This window comes from Otolemur garnettii, unplaced genomic scaffold, assembly GCF_000181295.1.
Source record: "Otolemur garnettii isolate 467f Iridium unplaced genomic scaffold, OtoGar3 scaffold00096, whole genome shotgun sequence".
In the NCBI taxonomy this organism is placed as follows: domain Eukaryota; kingdom Metazoa; phylum Chordata; class Mammalia; order Primates; family Galagidae; genus Otolemur; species Otolemur garnettii.
This window is the reverse complement of record NW_003852491.1, coordinates 5,910,598-5,916,068: the sequence shown is the minus strand read 5'-3', so window position 1 is coordinate 5,916,068 and position 5,471 is coordinate 5,910,598. Positions and strand designations below refer to the sequence as shown.

General features: G+C 39.2%; 1 protein-coding gene across 3 annotated transcripts in view; it reads left to right on the top strand.

Annotated features, from left to right (window-relative positions):
• The window catches only part of GSG1L (GSG1 like), a 238,574-nt gene that overhangs the window by 59,830 nt on the left and 173,273 nt on the right, over window positions 1-5,471 (top strand). The gene's annotated exons all lie outside the window — the stretch shown is intronic.

Here is a 5,471-nt window from a genome sequence, read left to right as displayed (position 1 = left end):
TTGTTGTTGTTGTTGCAGTTTGGCCGGGGCCAGGTTTGAACTGACCACTCTCTGTATATGGGACTAGTGCCCTACTCACTGAGCCACAGGTGCTGCCCACCTTGTTTTCTTTTTAAAATAGGATATCAGCAAGTATTAGACCAGCAGTTCTCAACCTGTGGGTTGTGACCCACAGGAACTGTATTAAAGGCTCACAGCCTTAGGAAGGTTGAGAACCACTATATTAGACTGATGTTAAGGACAGGCTCATATGAAGCTGAAGTTTTCTCCTGGAAATAATCTGAAGGGTTGGAAGGGAATTATGAGGTAGAATTGTTACCCACAATGCAATTCAGTGTCATTTAACCCCACATCCCCCCATCCTGAACAACCCAAGGGCTTTGTGCAAACACTGGCCCAGTGGATCCTCCACCCACTTCCTGACTGTCTTGGCAACATCCCCACATGGTGGTCCAAGCTTTTCCTATATCCTTTCACTGCTGGGAAGTTTCATGCCACTATGGAAGGGCTTTTTCTGAGGCTGGACTGTTCTTTGTTTGCATTGGACAGAGTCCTGCTCTTTGGGCCCATTGGGTTTGGTTCTGCTCCCTGGAGTCAAATAGAATAGATCAAATCCTCCTCACAAGTTCCATCACTCCAAATGTGATTGAAAGTGGGGACCTCAGGAGTTACAGGGCTTGGGTTGGAATCCTGGATCTGCCAGTTGCTGTCTCTGCCTTTGACAAAGGAAGTTAAACTCACTGGGCCTCAGTTTCTTCATCCAAAATATGGGAATAATATCTCCTTTCAAATATGATTATTATGAGAATTAGACAAGCTAATGCCTATGGACATTTAAACAACCCCTGACACATAGTAAGTTCTCAGTAAGCATTAGCTGTTATTATTTTCTGTATCCAGGAACTATGAGGCCCTTATCCTCTCATACCTTCTTATAAGGCAGAGGACTTGGGTCCCAACATCAGCTTAATAGCTGACTCATGATCAACTCTTAAAATACTCAAGCCCCTTACTGGGCCTTGGTTTCTGCATCTGGAAGCTGAGAGTGGTGGACTCCATGATCCCTCTGTCCCTCCTCCAATGGCTAGCAGAGCTGGATAATTCTATGCCAGGAGGACAGAGGAAGAACCATGTCCTGTGGTGAGCACGTCTGTGCAAACCCACCTTCAAAAGCTGAGGGAGCTGAGAGGCCAAAGAAACAGGCCGACAAATCCAGTTTCTCAGAGAGAAAAATTTAATGGGGACTTATGAACAGAAGTGATATCTCTGGCAGCTGTGAAGTGGTGGATCCCTCACACCTGCCCTCCAGGTCCTTTATATAGCAAGCTTTCTGGGCATTTTTTGAGCTTTATATATTTTTTAAATTTCACAGCACACTCAAACCTGTAGTTAAACTTCCCTGGCACACTTAAATTATGTTGATCAAAAAAAAAAAAAAAAAAGAGTAACAATGAAGAAGATACTGTGCTTTGAACTTCTTTAGAAAATAATTTAGTTAATGATCTTTAAAGATTTTCACAGTACACCTAAGATCCTCTCATGGCCTAGCAGTGTGCCAAGGCACACCAGTCCTGGGATAAAACATGTGCCACTGGTCATGCCTCAGATTTTCCTCTTTTTGAGACAGAGTCCCACTCTGTCACCCTAGGTAGAATGCTGTGGCTTCGTAGCTCACAGCGACTTCAAACTTGGGCTCAAGCAATCCTCTCCCTTCAGCTTCCTGAGTAGCTGGGACTATAGGCACCTGCCACAAAATGTCTGGCTAATTTTTAGTAGAGATGGAGTCTTGTTCTTGCTCAGGCAGACTCCTTGAGTTTGACCTCAAGCAATTCACCTGCCTTGGTCTCCCAGAGTGTAGGATTATAGGCATGAGCCACTGCTCCTGGCCATGCCTCAGATTTTCTTACAAAAGAACCCAAAACAAACTGGAGGGGGGGGGGTAAGATAAGCATCTTCCTAAGGGGTTATCTATCCTAGGGCATTGTTTCTTTATGAAGAGTTATCTATGCTATGAGCGTTGTTTAGAGACCTTGGTGCAGGAGTTAGGGTCCACTGTGGTAGCTTGCTTCAAGATGATGTCACGTTTGCCATGCAATAAGCTGTTTTCCTATCCGCTACCACTGAAACTGGCCCTTACAATCTCGTGTGCCCACCTCTTCCCCAGTAGTCTCTGGGCCTAGAGGGAATGTGCTTGACCCCGCATAGCTTTAGCAGCAGGGCATTGGCAATGCAAAGCAGATGGGGCCCAGTGGACTCTAAATGAGAGAGGTTCATTGGCTTCATCTCTAGTCTTGGGAATACCATGATCTTGGTTTTCTTGGAAGAAGTAAAACAACAACAGATACATAAAACATTAGTAATTCAAATAGAAATATAATGCCCTTAAGGATTATAGTCAAAAGGAGATTCTGTATGCCAGAACAGGGGAAAAAAAAAAACCTACTTCATTAGGTAGCCAACTAGAAACATCATGAAGAAAATTAAATCCTACTTCTTCTTTAGAGACTTGTTGTAGCCAGGAAATAATTCAAGATTCAGTCCAAATCTTGGGCAAATAATAAAAACTCAAAAACAATGGTCAGGATTGGAATCTAGTAACAGGTGTGTTGTAATTTTCTTCTGAAACGTAATTTTTATCTCTCCAGTGCCTCTTTTTGTTTCCTTCCTTCCTTCCTTCCTTCCTTCCTTCTTCCTTCCTTCCTTTCCTTCCTTCTTTCTTTCTTTAGAGAAATCATAGTAAGAACTTGCAAAATAAGTTTTTGTTTTATTATACTTGGCTTAACCGTTTATATCAGCAATAGTTACTGGCTGCAAGAATCGTGCTTGGCCATATGGGCTCTTTTTAAGGTGGCTTTGCTGGAACTTTCTTAAGGAATTTCAGATTAGATTTTAAAAAGCCACTTGAGGCTAGGAAGACAAGTCAAGGATTCACCATCAGACTATACCTGTAATCCTTGGACAAATTACGTGAATTCCTTTCTTCTTGAGGTCCCCAAATATCTTGAAGTTCCTGGGCCTGTCAGAAAGCTACAGTCTTTACCAACTGTGAGGTCAGGAACTTTGTCAGGGAATCATATACCCAACCTTTTATCATTGCTATAAAGCCAACCTCAATTCCTCAAAGTGGTCTGGTCATAGCTGAAAATAAGCTGCTCCGGTCAAAGCCTTGGCAAAATAACCAGTGTTTCCTGTTACAAAAGAAAACATATTCTTATTGAACTTGTGTGGATAACTATATCATCATAAACTAAGAATACTCACAAATAGTTTCCAAATTTTGGAGAAATCAGGCAGAAGGAAAGGTAAATATTTCAATTTTGCTCACAAAAATGTATTTTATCCAACTTCTGTAAGCTATAAATAGCTCAAAAGAAAGAAAGAAAAATTTTTTCTTGACTCAGGAAAACAAAACATACAAAGACTGTCTCAAGCAAAAAAGTCATTAAAATTACTTCAGTCCTCTATTAGTTCAGTCCTATGTAATTAATTCTTGTTCCGCTTGATGTTGGGTTAGCAATCCTCATGCAAATAATCATCTTTTTAATTAGAGTCCTGACTGTTTTTTTTCCTAGTCCAGCGATATGATCTCCCAAGTTCTCAGATACCGCTATTCAAGATTAGTTGTCAGGGTCCTTTCCATGAATTTTCTTTAAAATATCACACTTTCAGATTTGCAAAAAGCTTTTAGAGAAAAGCCTCAGAAGAAAGCTATTTCCTGCATATACAAAGATGTGTCGGATTTTTAGAAATCTCATGTAATTTTGGAACACATATTAATGACACTTTCATGCATCTGTAACTCAAAGAAAGTTAAACACCATTTCTTATTTGACTGTGTTTTTCATATAATTTTAACATACCAGTTAAGCATAATATGCCTTTCTTGGCCTTTTGGGGGGTCCCGTTTGTTATGGCCAAGTTAGTCTGGGTCAAAAAGTCTTAATTTTAGAATTTGAAATTTGATTTTGGGAGGTATATCAAATATCAAAGGTTTGAACCAGTTGGCATCAAAATAAGAAAAGGGTTAAAACACTCGATCCAATTAGGATCAACAGGATAGTAGCCATTCATTTAGCCAAAGTGATAATTCAGAGATTTGGAAAAGCAAAACCTTTTTCTCATTGATGGAGAGGGAATTCAGTTTTACAATCAAAAAAACCTAAGAAAGTGTGAAACTGTTTCTCCCTCGTTCCTTTTTTTAAACCAATTGTAGTTTACTAAAAGGCAACAAAAAATATCTCTTCTTAGTACTGTATGAAACACTTGTTCAAAGGAGAAAACGAAATTTTACTTTTAGCACACTGTGTTAAAGCTAATTTTAATAAAATCTTATAAATACATCTATCTGATTTATTTAGCTTTTGACCATCCAGTCATTCAGCTTTTGACTGCACAAGATACAATTTCCACAAACCTTTTGTAACCTCTTATATTTTTTTTCCATATTTCCCTGACTTCTCAGATCCATTTAGTTTTATCTGTAATTATTTCCTTCATTTTGAAACAACCTTTAAATAACCTCTAAATTAGACAAAACTGATTTTCTTTAATCAAAACCATATATTCATGTCTTTTTTATAACCTTAATCATCAAAACACATCTTTCTTTATAAACTCTCCATATAGAATTGTTTCTCTCAGCTCGGTGCCTGTAGCACAGTGGTTATGGCACTGGCCACATACACCAAGGCTGGTGGGTTCGAACCCGGCCCAGGCCAGCTAAACAGCAATGACAACCTCAACAAAAAATAGCCAGGCATTGTGGCTGTAGTCTCAGCTACTTGAGAGGCTGAGGCAAGAGAATCGCTTGAGCCCAAGAGTTGGAGGTTGCTGTGAGCTGTGATGCCTCAGCACTCTACCGAGGACAACATACTAAGACTCTGTCTCAAAAAAAAATTGTTTCTCTCATATCTAGTAGTTTAAATTCCATATATTAGCTATACATTTAACTCTTAGTAACTCTAATTTATAGTAAAATACCTAGGAATTAAGTAATTTAAAACTATTTTATTTTATTCTTTTATTTTTTTTGAGACAGAGTCTCACTCTGTCATCCTGGGTAGAGTGCCATGGCATCATAGCTCACAGCAACCTCACACTCTGGCTCAAATGATTCTCTTGTCTCAGCCTCCCGAGTAGCTGGGACTATAGGTATGCAACACAATGCCTGACTAGTTTTTCTATTTTTAGTAGAGACTAGGTCTCACTCTTGCTCAGGCTGGTCTTGAACTTTTGAACTGAGGCAATTCACCTGCCTTGGCCTCCCAGAGTGTTGCGATTACAGGCATGAACCACTGAGCCTGGCCAAATTTTAAACTATTTTAGAACAGTATTTTGTAGATGAAAACCATTTCGTAACTTTTCAGAAAGATGTTTCCTCTTTTGTTTTTGTTTACTAACAGATCTAAATATACTTAGCTTTTCTATATTATATAAATATAAGATACCCAAGTATATACCCTTTTTTTTTT